Raw genomic sequence first — 20,885 nt, forward strand, 5'->3', positions numbered from 1 at the left:
TAAAAAGTTTCTGCACAGCAAAAGAAACAATCAACAGAGTGAAAAGGCAACCTACAGAATAGCAGAAAATATTTGCAACCATAAGGGGGTACTTCAAAAAGTTCATGAAAAGATTTGTATTAGCTTTTAATTCTACTTTTCCATGAACTTTTTGAAGTACCCTAGTATATCTGGTAACAGTTTAATTTCTAAAATATATAAGAAATTTCTACAACTCAATAGCAAAAAAAAAAAAAAAAAAAGCCACCAAAAAACAAAATAGGCTAAAGACTTGAATAGACCTTTCGGCAAAGAAGACATACAAATGGCCAGCAGGTATATGAAATAATGCTCAACATTACTAATTATCAGGGAAATGCAAATCAAAACCACAATGAGCTATCACCTCACACCTGTTAGAATGGCTCTTACCATAAAGAAAAAAGAGCAGCAAAGAAATGAAGAAATTGGAACCCTTGTACAATGTAGATGAGAAAGCAAAATGGTACAGCCACTGCAGAAAACAATAGGGAGATTTCTCAAAATATTAAAAATAGAACTACTATATGATCCAACTGTCCTACTTCTGAGTCTTATTCAAAATAATTGAAAGCAGGATCTCAAAAAGATACTAGCACTCCCATCTTCATTGCAGCACTATTCACAACAGCCACAATATGGAAACAACCTAAATGTCCAATGATGGATGAATGGATTTTTTTTTTAAATGTTGTATATATATAAATGAAATACTATTCACCTTTCAAAAGAAGAAAATTCTGTAGCATGCAACAACATGGATGAACCTTGAGGACATTTTTTAACTGAAATAAGCCAGTCGCAGAATGACAAATACTGCATGATTGCACTTACATGAGATACCTAAAATAAACAAACCCACAGAAGCAAAGAATAGAATAGTGGTTGCTAGCAGCTAGGGCCAGGAGGAAATGGAGAGTTGTTTATCAACGTGTATAAAATATCACTTACTGAGGATGAATAAATTCTAGAAATTTGATGTACAACATTGTGCCTATAGATAACAAAACTGTATTGTACACTTAAAAATTGATTAAAAAGGTAGATCTTATGTGTGTTCTTAACACAATAAAAAAAATAAAGAATGGCTGCCTTTTGGTTAATTTTATTAGGTAGCAGGAAAATTTTTAAGTTATTTTGCTTTTAATTTAGAAATTTCTTACATGAGTACATGGTCCTTGAAAAAAGAAATGATCAATGCAGAAGTCCATATGATAAAATGGAAGAATCACCCTCTCCTAGTGCTACTCTCCTCTGTAACAACTGTCAAATGGGTAATGTGCAATATTCCAGAACATCGTCTTTGCATTAACATTTATAAATAAAATATTAAATTCAACACATACATATAATAATATCATTTATATATACATATACTGGGATCATATTATACATAACCTACAACTATAAATATAATTATGATACTATTAAAGATTTTCCATAGCTAGATTTATACATATTGCCTCATATTTTTACCAATTATATTGTATTCTATAGTTTAAATAAATCACAGTTTATTTAATAATTTCCCTAAAAGGCATGTTAGTTTTTTTCCTGCTTCACTCTTACAAAAAAATGCTACCCCAAGCAACCATGTGCATGTATCTTTTTGCTTAAGGACTATTTCTCTAGGAGGGATACTTAATATTAAAAATTATTGCCATAGCTACCACCAAATTATCTTCCAAAAATGCTATCCCAATAAACATATTCATCAACAGTTTTAAGAGAAAGTTTATTTTCTCTTGCCCTTACCAACAAAGGATATTGTCAATGCATTTAACATTTTTGCTAACTTGTGGTTGAAAAAATGATTTCTGATTGTTGCTTCTTAAGAAATAATAGAAAAAATAAAAAGTTAGGCTTCCAGTCAAGATGGCAGAATAAACAGTCCCTAGCATCACTCTCACCCACAAATCAACCAATTTAGAACCACTAAAAAGCAACAATGGCCAAGCCAGAGCTTACTAGAGCTCAGAGGAAGAGGAAGAGAGACATATGGAGTTCATGAAGGCAGGAGAAGCCACAATAAGAGAAGGAAAGGATTGCTCTCACCATTTCAAGCCCCAGCCACTTCAAGGCTGGAGCTGCTGAGTGCACAGAGCAAGAACTGGCAAAAGTCACAGTTGCACCCTTCATATGAAGTTGCTTGGAGGCAGCAGGGGAGAAGAGTGCCTTGGTTGCCCTCAGGCCAGCAGGACCACTAACAGGGTTCCCGTGGACCCACACAGGAGTGAGGAGCCAGAACAAATGAAAAAAGGAGCCACTCAGAGGCTGATGAGTCATCAAAAGAGACTGGCACATGGCCTGCCCCATGGGAAGTGTGGACAGTGGGGGAGACCCACATTGGGGCATAGCATGGACAGCTGATCTTTCCCTCCAATCAGCACAGTCCCACTCAGTGGAGACTGGTCAGGAAAACAGATCTGCAGGGAGTGCAATTTGCTGAAGAGTCTCAGGCCCAGACCAGAGATTCCACACAACTCAGATGTATCAGACCTCACAAGACCCAGAAGTACATACAAGGTCAACTATTAAAACCTGAGCTGCACAAAAGTTTTCCCCAGAAAATCAGCAGCAAAGCAGCAATTTAGCTCAAGCACAGGGCTCAAGTGCTGGTCCCCACAGGAAGTTCTCCCATTTTAGAAGTAAGCAAAGGACAACAAATTAGTTCCAATGCAGAGTTTAAGTGGTGGGAACAGCAAATAATCCAACACAGAACTGAAAGGACAAAATTATCACAGATCAGAGACAAAGTCTGATATTAACTAGTTAAGGCCTAACACCACCAAAGAACACCTATAAAACCTAGAAGGACAGGAAGCCCCCTGGGCTCCCAACACAGGGAGCAGGGAGGGCCATGGGCCTCAGCCATGCCCCCCAACATCTGCAACCAGCCCGGCAACAACAACTGAGCCACCACAGGAAGCTCTGCAGGGTCCCCTGCTGGAATGATGGGGGTGACATGGGGCTTGGCCAACCCCCCCTTTTTAGTCCTGCACTCTATTTCCTTTCCCCTTCCCCTCTCCCCCTCCTCCCCAACTGCTCCACAATATCTTAGAATGTAAAAAAAATAATATTAATAAATTAAAAAATAAAATTAAAATAAATAAGATAAAAAGTCATATCAAAAGATTAATATAGAAAGTCCAAAATCCTGAGTTTTCCCTCAAGTGTTCCCAAAAGAGAAAAGAGCACAAAGAGGAAAAAAATTATTAAAGAAATCATTGAAGATGTTTTCCCAGAACTGAATGACAGGCTAGACTGAGAGGGTCCAGGGAAGACACAGCACGAGGGCTGGCCGGGTAGCCCAGTTGGTTAGAGTGTGGTGTTATAACACTAAGGTCAAGGGTTCGGATCCCTGTACCTGCCAGCCACCAAAAAAAAAACACAAAGACACAGTGTAACATACTGAATTAAGAAAGACCCATACCAAAGCCCAAGATTATAAAATTTTATATAGTAAAATTAAAAAGAAGATTCTAAGAGCTTCCAGAAAGGAAGAAAAGAGGCTATATAAAACATTAGATGCAAAAGAAAAGTAAAACAATGCCTTCAAGATTCAGAGGAAAAATGATTTTCGACCGAGAATTCTATAACCAGCCAAGCTATCAAACAAGTGTTAGAATAAAATAAAGATATCATCAAACTTACAAAGTTGCAGCACATTGGCCTCCTATGTATTCTTTTTTAGGATGTTACTAAAGGATGTGCCACATCACTGCAGAGTAAAACCAAGAGAGAGAAAAGCATGAGATCCAGGAAGCAGAACAGACATGGAAGACCAGTGAAGGAGAATCCCAGAATGAAAGCCAGCCCAGGGCCACGCAGCATTTAGACTCGACCAGATAGCAAGTCTGGGGAATGAGGGAGGGTCTGGGGTGAAGGGTGGGGAGGGGTGATGGAACAAAAGTCATAGTAATGTACAATCAACTAGACTAAAAATTATGATAGAGCTACGTTGAAAAGATGGAAGAAGTGGAAATGAAAAAAAGCAGAGGACAAAGAAATGGCTTGGAAGAGAGCAAATTTCTTTTTTTTTTTTTTTTGTCTTTTTTTCCGTGTCCGGCAACGGATCGCAACCCTCAGTGTTGCCCCCGTACCGGACCAGGGACCACCGGCAACGGGATTGCAAACCTCGGTGTTGCTCCCGCACCTCGCTCAGCCAGTGAGCAGGAGCCAGGCTGTATGTGGGATCCGAACCCTCGGGCGGGAGCGCTGCCGTGCTTCCCAAGCGGCGCACTATCCAGTGCGCCACCAGGCCGGCCCACAAATTTCTTAATTATCATAATGGAAGCCAATAAGCAATGTCCAAAATTGAGAAATCGAGAGATAGAAATATAATCAAAATGTTTAGAAAAATTACTGAAAGCGATTGCCTCTGGGGAGAGAGCCTAGGGAATGGGAAGAGGTGGCGTCAATAGACTGCTGTACTTACAAGCTTTTTCAAACAATTTGATTTCTTTAAACTATACAAATATATTGTTTTAATTAAATTATATTTAATTTATATATTAGGAAAAGAAATGTGTGTTGTGTGTATTGTAACAGGAGGAAGGAGGAAGGATCCTTGAAATTTCTACGTTGCCTGGCACACCTCACAGATTAGAAAACCAAGATGAGGTATTTAGAGTTCCTAATAATGGCTTTGCTTTCATACTATTTATTGCCACCACCCAAATGCTCAAACCTAAAACCTCAAAGTCCTCTCCTTTCCTTTGTCCCTCACAGCTAGTACATTTCATACTTTCTATAAAACAACTCTTGGATCCATCCTTTTTCCCTGTTTCCCCACTGCCACTGCCTGAATTTAGGTACCCATCTTTTCTCTTGATGTCTACAACATCCTCCTGTGCCATCTCCTTATTCTCAAATCAATTTCTCACTCTCCATCCATCCTCTATGTGTAGCCAGAGTGATCTTTATCTAAAAATCTAATCAGATAATTTTATTTTCCAGTTCAAGTTTCATTAATTGTTCCCTACTGCCTATTGATCAAAATATAAAATAAATTCCTTTATATGGCTTGCAGAGTCCAGGTTCCAAATATCAGTCCAACCTGAGTCATCTGCCAATAACTCCTCCCTTGAGTTTTATGTGCCAGCATTTCTCAGAAAACCCTGGTCTTCTCATATCTCTATGCCTTTAATTTTGCATTTTCTTTTTTTCTTAGAAGCAAACTCCTACCTTCTCTGCAAAGAAGACTCCCCCAAGCACTCATGGCCACTACAACTACCACATGGCTTACAGGCCCCCATTAGAGTTCTTAACATATTGGGTTGAAAGTGTTTGCTTTCATGTATGTCTCCCTTATTAGATTGTAAGAAACTTGAGAACAGTGACTATGGATCTTCTTCTTTGTCTTCCAGTATTCCTATACTGTAGCATATAGAGAATTTAAAGTCAAGATTGGTCAAATAAATGAGAGTCCCTTCACACTAAAGAGCATTATAAACCACCAAGTACAACTACAGAATTAATAAGGGAAGAGAGTGGAATTGAAATAAAAAGTAATTGTATTCTCAGAGCCCAATGAGATGGTAGTAAGTTTTAATAATAATAATAATAGTTTACTGGAAATTGATCACTAACCAGGCACTGTTCTAAGCATTTTATGCATTTAAACCTCACAATTACCCTAAAAGAAGATGCTACTTTTATCTCATTTACAGATGAGGAAACCAAGGCATAGATAGGGTAGGTAAATTACCCGTGGTAATACAGCTGGCAATTGGCAATGCTCAATAAATGTAGATGGTCAGTTTATTAACAATGATTGTTAGTTTTGTTTTGACGCCATGAAGTGCCAGGAATCCCAATCTATCTTGTAGGTGAGACAATGCATTGAATTATTGTTATAGAATAACGATTATCTTGCATTTAGTCAACTCCCACATTCATATCCAAATCTTTGTAACTATTCCCCAGAGTACTACTAAAAGATTCTAAAGCTACCATTCCACTGGAGGCTGCTTCTTTCCTTCATTTTTCTAAGATACGTAGCTTTCAACAAGATGACTGATCTCTTGGAGTACTGCTGACATCAACACAAACTAGGCTGATCCTTCCCTTAAAAACTCCAAATTGAACAGCAAAAGGGGAGCAAGATATGTACACAGAGTCTAGTATACACCTATGGAAAAGAAAAAGCTGTAAGACAAGGGTTTGTCCTGTTGAACATGCTAACAATTCCTATTTCCACACGCATGAGACCCTAGTCTTCTCAATGGGAGTTCAATGTACTCAGAATGACACAAAGTCAGGCACTGTGGCTATGTCTATTTGTTTACACTTAACTATCGAACCTAGCCTATTTTAAACAGATGAATTTTGAATCTGCAAAGGAATAAGTTTTAGTTTAATTACTAAACAAATGTTTTGTTTGTCTTTGGTTAGATATGCCATTTTTTATGCCCTAATTAGTGTCAGAGCAGTTTAGTATCTGTATAAGTAATAATATATGTCGACTGCCTCAAGCATTTCCTCTGCATTGTGCACATCTTTAGAACTTAAGTCATTACTTATAAATCCACAAAGAAAATGTTAAGTAACAAAACTTACTATTGTCAAAAACTCTCACATTCATACCAAGTTAAAGACTTCTTATTCCTTGGAAAAAAATCAATGGAAGTTATTCACATATGTTAAAGAATCATCTCAAAAAACTTTTTCTATAAATAAATACATTTTGTATAAGTAAGCCAAATGTACATAATGTAATTTAGCTACACTTGGCATCCTAAAAACACTTGGGAGAGTATTCACTAAATCGTTCACTAAATGCTATAATATTCTGTCACTGTATCATAATATTTTATATGCAAAATATGCCCTTCCTAAAGTGGGCCTAAAAACAGTCATTTCTGAGACATTTATCTGGAATATAAATGTGTTAATGCACTACAGGGTAAAACATTTGAGTGCCTAAGGATTTTCGCTCGGTCACAGGAATTTATCAAAAGATAAATCTTTCCTTTTAATGGGATATTCAAAGTAGTTAGCATCTAAATATTAAAGTGCTCATAAAAATTTTTTTCCAATCCCCATTCCATAACACGTTACCCCTCATTTAGTTGGAGTTAAACTGGGACACTGTCATTGACATGCAAGGGAAGCAAGACAAGATTGTCCAAGAGAAAGAAAGATGGCCTTAGCCAACCCTGTGAGACCACTTTAAGCTTTATCATTTTACAATTCAATAAACAAACAAATGCTTATCTTCCTAAAAAGATAAGAAATGTTAACTGCCTCAGAAGTGAATCTAATTTATAAAGAGACATTATAAACATTGCACAATTTATGTTGTAGTTAATAATAATGTTCCTGCACCTGAAGAAAATTCTGGTGTTGCACAATGATGTAGTGAATTGAAAGGATCTAGACAACTCATGCTTACAATCTCATTGCATAACTCTCAGCTTCCTTAATATGGCCCCTTTGCCCTGGTTGAACTTGTGCTATGTTTTCAAAAGACGGACAAAAAGGAGCCACAGACAGCACAGAAAGAAAAAAATAATTGCATAATCACTTCAGGAAGTTTGGTGGTCAAAATCTTGAGCTCTAAATAATTTAAAGATTAAAATGAATAAAAGGTTTAACATAAAAACTGAAGGGTTAGGAACAAGATTCCACACTGAAGCCATAAGAAGAATAAAAAGAAATGACTAATAATTTAAAAAAAAACTCAATAGCACTTACAATAAAATCTTGGTTATTAAATAAATTAGAATAGGAAAAACACTTTGCAATTAAACACTGTAGAACCTAGGCATGATCACTATACATAGAATAATCCTAAATTCAACATTACTTTAAAGGATCAGAACAATTAAAAATGTTTGGAATAAGCTAATTATAAAATGTAGAAATCAATTCCTTTCTTTATCCACATTGGTATTTTTAAATTCACATATAGTTACAACAGAAATGTATCTTGTTAGAAATGTTTGTCATTAGTCTTACAAGAAAAAGTCAATGATAGCAGCTTTGTTTACTTTAATTTTTGTGCAAAAATAAGGTCATTTGCCCATCAAATTACTAACCCAGTAACAAAAGTAAAACAGTTTAACAATTATAAACGTTTGCTTACAGCATAGCCTACCTGTGTAATTAATCTCTTCTCTATCACCTTTTAAGGCAAAATGATTCAATTAAATCTTTGGAATGAGGAGTTCGCTAAAATAGACACAAAAATTATAACTATTTACAAAATGAAAAAACATCTCCTAAAATCTACGGCATCCTCTCCGCTTAATTAAACTGTCTGGTAAATACAGTTCACTAACTTTTACTAGGACCATGCATTTTTTTAAACTGATTACTTTTAACAAATAATAATAAAGAAAAACACTTGGGATCTCTTGCAGCAGAGTAAGAAGGTATCACACACTTTATTTGTCACGTTGAATCTAAAGCCATGTGGGGATTTTTAGTATAAAACACACTTTTTGGACATTTAAAGACAGTCCAGATAGAACCAATTGGAGATAACTGACCACAGGCTATCATGTACTGGCTATAAACAATGACACCCCCTAGAAATAAAAACAAATGTTGATGACTTTTTGTATTTCTTTCTTCCAATTAGCACAGCAAATCCACCAGAGTTCAGATATCAACATGCATTATAAAGCTTAAGAGAAAATACATGCGGGCACCCCCAATATGGTACTTCACTGTTTGAAGCTTACATTATACATACAGGATATATCAGTTCAAATACATCCTATAGACAGACTATAAGTTGGGTTATCATGGAATCATACATAGGATCCTATCCAGAAATAATTACACACAGCCTCATGCAGCATGCACACCCTGAAGCCTGCAGATGTTGGCTTCTCAGCAGTCTGACAGCAGGCAGTTTCCAATTGCATGGTGCAAGCAGAGCTCATGTAAATGAGATTCTCCTTCTGCATCTCTCTACCTCACATGCTGCGTCTTCTAGCACAGGAGAATCACTTTCCCACTAAGACAGGGAAAGCAGGAGATCCTTATGGGCCTTGAGTTCATTTACTTTTTTTTTAACCATTAATGTTTTTAAATCTATTTATCTTCCTCACTGACAATGAAAGAAATGTTTTCCTTTGCTTGGCTTCTAGAGCGGCGTGCTTTGTAAAGTCTTTTTCCTCACTTCCGTGCTTATTATAACTTAAAGTAGCCACCTCATTTCATTCGTTCTTTTTCATCCCAGGCTGAGCATGTTTCAGAGGGGCATGACAGAAAAAGTAGTAATAAAGGACAAATGAGAACATTTCTTGCTTCTTTTATCAATTTTTTTTTTCCTTTTTTGTCTTTTTTTACTGACCAGTAACGGGATCACAACCCTCGGTGTTGCACCCGCACCGCGCTCAGCCAGTGAGCGGGAACTGGTCTCCACATGGGATCCAAACCCTCGACGGGAGCGCCGCCACGCTCCCAAGCGGCGCACTCTCCAGTGCGCCACCGGGCCGGCCCTTCTTTTATCAATTTGATAGTGAACTCTGATCAACATCATTATGAGAACAGTTTCATAAGAGGAATATTTCATTGAAAAAATAAAAACACTGAAATCCTGTTATAGAATATATGGTCAAGAGTAGATCTACTTCTAAGAAGACTTATGTAAGTAGAAATAGACTTACTTTTAGGGCATCTTCATTTAAGATTCACTCTGACCTTTATTTGAATGTACCATATTTAATTGAAACTACATATAAAGTTCTTCACATTCCGAACTGAAGTAAACTATTGAATTTTTTCCCTTTCCTGCTTCTCATCTAAGTTTTCCCAATAGTAAATAAGCAGATCCTTTTTGCATTTTCAAAAAAAAAAAGCAATACAATTACCAATTTCTTCAAATTGCTTTCATTATTTTACAAATAACATAACTGCAAATATTTTTTATAATCCACCACATTCCTCATTACTTATTTTCATCCCCTTACCTCAAAGTTATTGCCACCTTGGACCAATTTAAGCAATTCATCTCCTACCTTGGTATTTGCACTATTCAAATGATCATATATGGTTTTCTTCTCTCTCCTCACCACTCTACTGCTTGCCTTGTTTGGGTAAGTAACACATATTTGTTTCTTTTAATCTTTCCTCATAAGTCAATTGCTCCAGCCCCTTAATCATTTTTGTTGAGCTTCTCTGAAATCTGTCCAATTTGTCAACATCCTTCTGGCACTGGGAAGTTCAGGACTGCATCTGGTACTACCTCATCAATGCTTTACACAGAAAAGGATTGTTACCTCTCCTGTTCTGATGGTGAAAAGTCTTGGGCATGCAGATTGAAAAGCATATATTTTGCTATAATTGTACATGGAATATTTCTACCTACATTTTTTCTCTATCCTTCACTCCAAGCATTAGTATTTTACAAATATTTCTCTTAAACTTACACTCTGTATTTCAAATTTATTGTGCTGAGACACGTATTGGATATATTTGCTTTTGTCTTTCTCAGCTGAAAAGTGCTTCATTTTCTCCATGTATGCCTGACCTTTCTTTGTGCCACTGTATTTCTCCAGTCTCACCAAGTTTTTCATTCAGTACCATTTGTGAGTGTAATTAATATGATCTTTACTCATAATAAGGATTATTAATAATAAGGTTAAATAAAAACCTTATAACAGTACCCCCAATGAATCACTCCACACAATCAGCTTATTGCCAGATAACAGTTCATTTTATTTATAGTCTTTCAACCAATCTTCAGCACAGTGACAGTGCTCATGTTAGTCTGAATAAGATTTCAAATAAGATTTGTGAAACTGTATCACAGATTTCATGTTCCTTTTAGTCACCAGTTTTGTAATTTGATCAAAGGGTTGTTAAGTTTGACTATTATGGTTGAGTCTTCAATTTTGGAAGTTACTGTTATTAGCTACAGAAAAAAAAATTATTCATAGTACTGGAAGATTGATTTCTCTAAGTGAAAGCCATAGGAACACAGACTTTTAAAAATAATAAGCATTCATTGTAAAATCATATACATTTAATAATATGCCTACTTTCCATATTTATAGTCCTGTTTCACTAAGTTATCATGAAAATTTATGAATATGTCTACATAATGCAAGTATTTGTATTCAAGTTACAGAAAGGAAAAAAATGCTTATTTACAGCTTCTTGTTTATAGTACCTTGCTTTTCCTATCATACATTGCTACTTGCAATCTAATGAAAGATGCATTTCTCACCCACACCAACTTTCCTATAATCATCAGATTCCATAACTATTTTACATTATGCTACATTGGAATGCTTATTTTGAATACATGTTAAAGGAAATTAACTCAAGAAAAGACAAGCACTTGATTTTCTTTTTCTTGCTTTTCAGTTAAGTACAGACAAGAAATGTAATGAATGAATCAACAGTACATATTTTGATGAAAGCAATGTTGAGCATACAAAACACTGCACATTCAAGAAAAAAGCCTTGCATTTTTCCTAACTCATAACATTGAAAATCAGATTCACAATCTTGTTAGCGTCAGACTATAATCATTCACATTGCTCTACAAATCAAAATAATACTTTTAAAAGAATAGCACTGCACCTTCAATGTTAAAGTTTTACGTTGTTTTGTGTCTTATGAATAAAATTTTGATCAGGAAGATCCTCAAAGGGACATGAAAGACATAGAGGTTTTGTTAGTCTAGAAGAGAGCCTGGGAGGATACCAGTAGATATTGCCTGCAGACTGGTCTCTTGATACTATTTGAATTGCAAGAAACGACATTAAATATTTCTGCTTACTGAAAGTAAACTTATGGTAGTCTGGTCAAACCTGGGGCCACAATTGCTGTGTGTGTCATGGAGGTGATGTGTTAGTCTCCAAGGAGAGGGTACAAAGAAAAGTGCGCATAAAACTTCCACTCTGGAGGAAAAGCAGCCCTGACACTCTAGACAGAGAGAGTTGCCCCTCTGTCCTCCTACCCGGAGGGAGGTACAGTGCTGTTCTGGCACATGACAACAAGTGGAGATTAAAAACAGGAGAAATATCTGGGACAAAAAAAATGTCAAAGCCTTAGAGTTAGTTACAGTCTTAAAAAGAATAACGGTTAAAGGGAAGCCACATTATTAGCAACATGGGCTTTAAAGGGGGAAAAGGTAATTAGCAGCATATCAGTTCTGAATTTTAAAACTTTCAGCCAAATTTATTTATCATTAGACAAGTTTGAATAGACATTAGAACAGACTTTGTAGAGCACTTGAGTTTATCACACAAGGTAAAACATGACAGTAAAAACTTTTCAATCAAAGCTGTTACCTTTTCTAATACTCAAAAAAAAAAAAAAATGCCAGTTCTTTTAGTAGCATGGTACTCATTAATTTGAAAAATGCTTTACCGAAGATTAGTTTGGAAACTTATTTATTGAGTTCTACCTGAACAACTAAATTAGAAGATGACACAAAGGGAAGATAACCACAGTATCAAACCTATATCTTATTCCATGAATGCTTTCAAAATCTTTGATTCTATTTCTTACAATATACTTACCTCAAGGCCACCTGGATTTCTCAGTTCAATTGGCAATTGCATACTAGGGATCCTTTTACCCCTTCCAAAAATAAATGAATAGAGGACAATTTAAATGCTGCTCAGACTGATTTCAAAACCTCTATTCATTACACCAGATTCTGGTGCACAAATTCCTCGGCTTCTGAGGGCATAATCATTCCATAGAATTGCATTTACTTATCTGCTAATCCAGGACCACAGCAAGTTTGAGGTATTTAACATGCATCAACTGTATTTTATCATATATTGCTTCTTTAAAAACTGGAAATATAATTATCTTTTTTATGAAGTCTTCTTATGCTCATAGTATGAAAAGCAGTAATAACCTAACTCATTTAAACATTATTTGCAAAAGTAACAAACAAATTATTCATCCAATAAGCAGACTTCAAGACCCCAACCATAAACACCAAAAGCTGCATTTTAGTAAGAAAATATGCACTACTGGGGGGAAAATGCAAGACAGAGCAGTACGCCATACATAAAATGTCAAACATGTCAAAACACTCATGAATACCAACATCTCCCACCACACCACAACCAATTTTAAAGGTTATTTAGGGCTCACACATCTGCAAGTGCAGATTTTACAACAGCAGACTTTATTTTTCTCAGATATATTAAAAAATAAGTCACTGATGTGTCAAATGTTTTCAATGTTGATTCCACACATGTGGTCCATGTAGAGAATTCTGCCTAGCACTGCTGAGAGCAGGAGAATTACACAGAACAGAGACTTTGGGCATGGAATCGATTCATTATGGATTTCTGGAAGCTTGCTTTTAACTGTATCACTTCAGTATGCAGGGAGGATAATTAGGCAAAAGACCAAGAAAGCAAATGTAGCTATCCTCATCCCTCAAAAATAAAAACCCCTGTTAGAGTCTCCATAATTCAACTTTTCAGAACTTCATTTCAGAAAGGCACTTTCAGAACATGTCACAAGGCTTCCTTGTCCCTAAGTCACTGATTGTGAATTATTTTCAGATAACTGCAGACAACTAAGTTTTATAAAACAAGAAGCATAACACATGCAGAACATACTTATCCTATTCCCGGCCTTCAGATAACTGAAGCTTAAATTAAATGTCAAAGACGAACAAAATCTATTGTATAAGCAAACAGCTGACCTAAATCCACCATAGTCTGTTTGTCAAGTGTGTATATTCTAATAAATTTTGTAATATATTGAGACTATTTTTACTACCCTTTGACCACACCAAGTTAGATGCAGACAGTCTTCTGTAGAAATATTATTCTCTGCTTGACTGTCTATACAAAATCTATTTATACCATTTGGTAGATTGTAATAGTAGCTATTAAGAAAATGTTAATAACAGTTAAAAACTGTAGACCACAAATAATGGGACAAGTGAGGGAAAGAGTAAATGGCTCACGCATAGCTAGTTTTTCAGTTTTACTAAGTGGCCTGCTCAGGGCTGTAAGTAAAGTGAACTAACTTACTGATGTGCAATTTGGTTTTCCTGATAGGAAACCTAGAAGCTGGCTTAAAATCAAATGATTAATAGAAGGAAATTCAAACAGCTTGAGGAGGAAACACATTTTTCCTCTTTGCTACCTTTAATATGACTTTCTCAGTGACATAAACACATGCAGCAATCATTCCCATTCTTTTCTTGGGCAGCAAAGCAAGCAAATTTAAATTCTTTCATGCATTAACTATGAAAAACAATAAAAAAAAAAAATCCTTTCTTTAAAATACCAGAGAGAAGAACACTATGCTACGATCCCTACCACGCTATGATGACACGTCAATGCACCCCTCCAGAAGTCTGAGCCCACCAAAACAACACCCTCAATGGTCAGCAGGTGAGAAAATTCCTGGTCTGCAGAAGCTGCAGAGAAAGGTACAATCCTTCTGGGCCACACAGTGCTAAAACAAGGTACTTGGAATTGCATGTCCTGGCTCTGAGTTCAAAGTGGAGTTATTCCATGTACTTACAGGCCAAGATACTTAACAATGCCTCTGAGCCTCACCTCTTCATTTCTAAAATGGAAATGATAATGCCTGCCTCATAGGTTGGAGCTGAGGGGACAGTATGATATGAGATCTGGCTTTGGAACATGTGGTAGAGTTATTGTGGTGGAGGAACCTCAGAAACTATGGAAGGTGGCCTCTGTATGCCACCTGGTTCTGACTTTCACAACAACCTGAGTCTTTGAAGAAGTCCACATCACCCCTGCCTGGAGATTGCAGCACCAGAAACAAACCCTTCAGCTAGAATGGAATGAAAGGGGGTGCAACTTTTCATGCCAAAAGTTCTGTTCCTTTTACTTCTTTTATGACATGAAACTTCTGTGTGGCCCCCAAAAGCCCAGGGTTTCCTATACCTAACGCCACACTCTCCTTATCCTAAGATGGATAGTCCTAAGATGGACCTCCATACCCAACTTTCATCTCATACCTGCCCACCCACCCCCAAGTATTCATGTGCCCTTTCTATTTGTTCTCATTTGTCTCTTCTTTTTTCTTTAAACTCATACACATTAGTGTGGGCAGCCTGGCATCCTGAGTTTCCAGGGCATTTTAGTCCCCTCCTTGCCATTTCCGTTTGCTTTCAACTCTAGCACTCATCAAATACATCCTCCAAATTTTGCCCTCCTCTTCCAGCTCCTCCATCCCTGCTCCTGATCATTCACAGTTTGGTCATTATCTTTACCCATTCTTGTCTCTACCTGTTTCCCCCAAAAGCTTTTGCTTCCTTCCCTGTGTTTGTCAGTAGCATATGAATGAGAGGGCCTGGCATGTGGTAAGTGGACAATGAAACAAACGTTTCCTCCCTTCTCTTCATTCTAGCTTTCCTCCAAGCCTTCTACGTTCACTCTCTCCCCAGGTACCAGGTTGCTGAAGGACAGGAAAAGGGGGTGGCTACATGTGCTTGTCCCCTGGCCCTTCCTCATGCCACCCAGTTGACTCCAAGAAGATAACAGTGCAGAGGATAAAGAGGTGCAGAAGTCCATTGGTGTGGATGATGAGATAACAAAAACAAAACAAAACAAACAAACAAAAAACAGACTGAAGCAAGAGGACTAGTTACAAAATCACATTGCTGAGATTCCCTTATAGGTACTCCTCAGTGAAGGCCCCCCTTTCCCTCACTTCTTGCAGTGTGGTCCATCAACAGTGACTTTCAAACTTTTAAACTGAGACCCACTTGTAAATATATTTCATACTGTGGCTCAAGAAGTTTCAGCAAACATGCTTAGACTTCTCATAAGTTTGCTATCCTGTGCAAAGCACTCAAAATTTCTATTCTGGTCTTCTTTCATTTCTTTGGAAGAAAATTCTGGTTGCAATCCATTATAACTTTGCAAACCACTCATGGGTCGGGACCCTCAGTTTGAAAAACAGTGGCACTGGAAGCTTACTAATGGAGTCTTTTCTTCCCTTATGCCATTCCCTTCTCAAAATTCCAATTTAATTTGAGGTTGTCAACACAATCCTCTCAGCCACGGTTCAAAGCCGGGAAATCTTAGTAGGTTCAGTCCTTCTGGAAGTCCCTCTAGTATCCCATGAAGGAGTTGTCACACTCGCGGCAACCCCTTGACCACCCTCTACTGCCCCAGGGAAGTCTACGGCAGAAACCTGGGCACTGTATCTGTTAGAACAGGTGGCACGTGTCCTGGAAATCGCAGTATATCTAAACACAGGTTTAGATAGAAATAAGAAATAGGAATGAGAGAGGCTACTGGGAAAAGAAACGCGGAGGGAAGCGTTGCAGCTGATATCTCTTCTGATCCAGGTGCCTTCTCGGCTCTATGTCCAGTTCGGCTGAGCACGACAAACAGAGCTAGCTAAGCCGAGAAGAGGGCAGCGAGAGGCCCGCGGTCGGCGTCTCGGCCAGAGGAAGGATCGCGCCCGGCCCCGAGGCCCCTCAAGGCCCGGCACTCTTCTGTCCACTTGATCAGCCGCTCGCTCTGGCGGGGGCCTAGGGCTCATTACACGTTTTGCGGAGAGGCCTTGAGGCGGGGCGGGTAAGCGCGCGATCTCTCTCCAGACCCTCGGTCTATGAGCACACGTGCTACAGCGCGCTTGCGGCATGGGTGTGCCGGCCCCTCTCCCGGCCCTGCCCGACATGCGGAGGCGCCTCTGCCCCGCCCCTTTGTGCGCCTCCAAAGTATAAAGAGTTTTCCCCAGTGTTGCGTGGGATGACGCCCCAGCCCTGCACAGCTCTTGGGGAGACTCGAGACTGACCTCGGATCGGTGGGTGCAGGGAGAAGCCGGGGGTATAATCACGCTCTGACCAAAAGGCGACTAGAGCCTATTGCGGCCTCGTCCTGGGGGGATGCAGAAAACTGGGAAAGACGCAGGGAGCAGCTGGGGAGGGCAGGGAAAGACACCGAGGAAACACGGTTAACCCGGGCCATCCGTCCTGATTGCGCCAAGGCTCTCTCGGCAAAGTCTACAGGCGCAACCCGCAGTCAAACTCAAAGTCGCCAAAACGCAGCGCTCGCATCTCCACATTCGCCCAGTCTGGACCACGGACACACGCCCTGCGCAGTAATCCTGAGGCCTCAAGATCAGACCACTTCGAGATGGGAGGGGGAGTGCCTAGTGAGAAGGCGTGGGGCGGGGAGAAAGCAGGGACAGCCCGGCTCTCCGGACTTCTCCAGCCACTGTCTGCAGAGCGCAAGAGCGCACGTCGCGGCTAGGGACCAGAGGCGCGGCTCTCCTACGAGCGCCCCCAGTGTGGGATGGGGCCCTGCTTTCCTGCCCTCGGATCGCTCCACGAGGCGCTATCCGACGCAAGCCGGACTTCGCCCAGAAAAAGGCAAAGTCAAAGTCGGAGAAAAGACCTTGCGGCCTCAGCAGTCGCTCCCAATCGTGCTCAGAAAACATACTAAGGGCAAATGACTTTACATGACAGACGGCCTCGCCATCCTAAATGGTTCTGTATAATACCCAATTTTGGCTTCTAGTAAAAGTAAAAAGTAAAAGCGGATTTTCATGTGTTTATTTTATTACTAAAAACGAATTACTAAAAAATGACCTGTTTGGAATTTCTATCTTAGTTTACTAGTAAAGTCAGTCAGTATCGACTGAGCCCAATAAATGCAACGATGCGAAACGTGATTGCTCCGGTTCGAGTTCTGTAAGATGCACCGTTCTAAGCAGAACCTTTCCCGAAAACTGCTACAACCGGGTGCGCTTTTTTAGTCGTGGCTGAAACCTGTGGGGGGAGGGGTTGACTGGGCTTCGGCTAGGACCCCTAACCCCGTCCTTCCTCTGTGGGACTCCAAAACTGAGTCAAGTCCGGACCCGCGGGGTGCCTGGGAAGCTTGCACTACCGAGAAATTCCCGAGCGCGCCCAGGAAGCAAGAATTGCTATTTTCGGATAGCGGGGACAGGTGGGATTTAAAAAAAAAAAAAAACCTTTAAAAAGCCCTTTGAGGAGCATGTATTAGAGACACTTACTCCCAGATCTCTATCCAACCGTCAAAATAACTCCAAAAAAAAAAAGTTTTAAAGCAGCGGGACTAGATTCTCTCCCTTCCCCTTTCGCCTTGAGGGAACCTATCTCTATTTTTGACGTGGATGCCAAAGCACCCCGCCCGTAGACAGGAGCCTCTCCCACCGTGAGAGGGGAGGCCGGGTCCGAGAAACCCCCAGCTCTCGCTCTCCGCAGCCTCCTCGGCTCTGCCGCGCGGCGGATAAAAGAGGAAACGGACGTGCGTGGGGAGCTAGACCCGGAGCTGGTGGCGCGAAGATGCGCAACACGCGCGATGCCTAGAAGTGCTCTGGGGTCGCTGCCCTGTATGGGGCCTGGCGAGATGGAAAAATATATCCTGTGCCAGGAAACTCTGGGATCAAAATATTACAATGAAATACAATAAAACTTTTCCCTCGCAGAACTGTCTGTATCTTGGAAATATTTCTTCTCTGCCAACGCCTAGGTTTAATATGTAGTTAGATAATTGGATATACGCGTTGACGCACTGACACCGACAAAGCCAAGAGATACTCAAGGCAAAGTGAAATTGAACCTTCAAGTGACATTCTTAAATTGGCAAGAATATCTGAGTCTCCTTGTCGGGCTTCTTGCGCGCAGAGAACCAGTGACCCGTAAGACTTATGACCGGTATAGTCAGGGGAGGGGGCACCCAAACTCTCTAGGGGTGGAGTCCAGTACCAGAAAGAAATACACAAGATAAGGTCGTTGGGTGCCGCTGTCACTGCAGGGTGCTATCAGCTCCCTGCGCCGTGCCTATCTCTCTTGTTAGAATCGGGACCGGAGATTCAAACTCTCTTTTTTTCTCCCCCCTCTTCCCCCCACCAGCGGAATGTCCGAGAGAAGGCCAGCAGGGCACTCAAAGAGGCTGCAGCGGTCGCCCAGATGGCAGAAAGAGGAACCCAGCAAGGAGCAGGCGACAGCGCTGCTCACCCATGCTTCGAATTAATGGCATCTCTCCATTAAGTCAGAGCGTTCTAGATAGACAACCACTCAAACTGGGGCTAGACCTCGAAGACTTAAAATTAGACCTTCCCTCAGCTGAGAAGAGTGTGGTCATGCCTTCGGAACAATGATCATGTTATCTTCCACTGCTGGAACGATACATAATAACTAAAATTCTTAAGAGGACGTGGGGAGAGGAGGGCGATATAAAGCCCCCATTGGAAAGTTTTCATTCTTTCTAAAGAAGTTCCACGCGACGTTTGGCTTTGGGAATGCAGCGCATCTGTCGCTTTCCCTGAGCTTTACTCCTAAAAAGACCAGGACAGGAAAAGTCCTCAGCTGTGCTGATCTCGAAAAAGGCAGGGGAGATGCGCGCAGGGCTCTTTACCCGCAGGAGCCGGTGCGCAGCCAGGAGTTGTAAAGCGACTCTGTGAAGCAGAAAAGGCACTAGCCACTTTGCAACTTAGGAATCACAAGTGAATGTTCGCGGATCCGATGCAGCCTGCACGCGGGCATGCGGGGTCGTCATTGCTCCCTCTTCACCCCAAATTCTCGGGAGGCCCACTACCCAGCACCCCACTGGCCTCGGGTGATGCGCCGCCGCTTCCTTAAGGGAGAATCGGCAACAGAGTTCGTTTCAGGTTCAACTCTTGGGGATTCTGTGATGGCATGTAATTGTCTCGGGGCTGCAGACACCTGGAAGATGAGTGCTGACGGCTCCACAGACTCCCAGCATTTGTAAACAGCTTTCTCTTTCTTTCTGCTTATTAGTTTGGGGCTTTGGTTGGGCATAAGATGCGACAATAAAATGAAATGGCTAGCCTCATATTTCCGAGAAAGCCAGGAAACTGGATATTTCGTTATTATTCATCTCTTACGTGGCCACCTTCTTCTGCCCTCAGTTAACCGGAAAGAAACTCATCCCTTGAAAATAATATTAAATTACCACGGAGACCTGCCTTCTGTCTTTTTGCCGACCCGCAAAACATGTCTTTTAAAAAGAGAAGAGGAAAAAAGCAAATGAAAAATAACAACCTAAGAGTTCTCATGGCACTTTAGTGTTCTCTGCATTTTAAAAACAATAATGCTCTTTGTAAATTTCAGTGACCCGGAGGCCATCTGTAATTCACCCGGGTCAGCGAAGGAGATTCTCATGGCACTTTAGTGTTCTCTGCATTTTAAAAACAATAACGCTCTTTGTAAATTTCAGTGACCCGGAGGCCATCTGTAATTCACCCGGGTCAGCGAAGGAGACCGTTCCATCCTGCGCTCTCTATGAATTCACAGCTGGCCTAAGGCGAAATTCTGCTGTACCTCTTTCGCCCAAGGACTAGGGGGCGGAACGGAAGCTCAGGCCTTAAGCGGGTTCTCCTGAGTCAGTTTCCTTTCTTTGCTGAAAGTTGGTGCTGGGTGGAATGCTAGAGGCCCTGTTATAACTTGCGTACACCAAACACAAGACCTGTCAAACGGACATTTTATTATTTACCTAAGAAACTTGTAAGGGGGAAATTTTATTCTAAAACTGCAAACTGCACCTCATCTCTATCCACTGAAGGAGGAAAAGTTGTAAGGAATCCCTCTACTGAGTTCCTCCCTGTGCCAAAGACTGAACCAAGGCCTTTAGGACCTGAAATGATTAACCCTTTTCAACAATTATGAGTAGAGGAATTGGAAATCAGAGATTACATACAACACTCCTCAAATCATGTTGACTTCCTGAGTCTTAAAAAGATACTTCCTAAACACTGTGCAAGAGGAGAAATTGACAATACTCTCAACCATATAAAAGTTCAAAGGCTTTTTGGTCTCCTGAACTTCTCTTCTGAAAGCTGCACTTCCTCATAAAGTTAACAGAAGAGCTGAAATACTCTGAATTGATTCTGATAAATGTAGATCGCCAGACTGGAAAATTTTGGTTAAGGAAAAATATTGTAATGAACTC

This window comes from Galeopterus variegatus, unplaced genomic scaffold (genome assembly GCF_000696425.1).
Source record: "Galeopterus variegatus unplaced genomic scaffold, G_variegatus-3.0.2 Scaffold332, whole genome shotgun sequence".
In the NCBI taxonomy this organism is placed as follows: domain Eukaryota; kingdom Metazoa; phylum Chordata; class Mammalia; order Dermoptera; family Cynocephalidae; genus Galeopterus; species Galeopterus variegatus.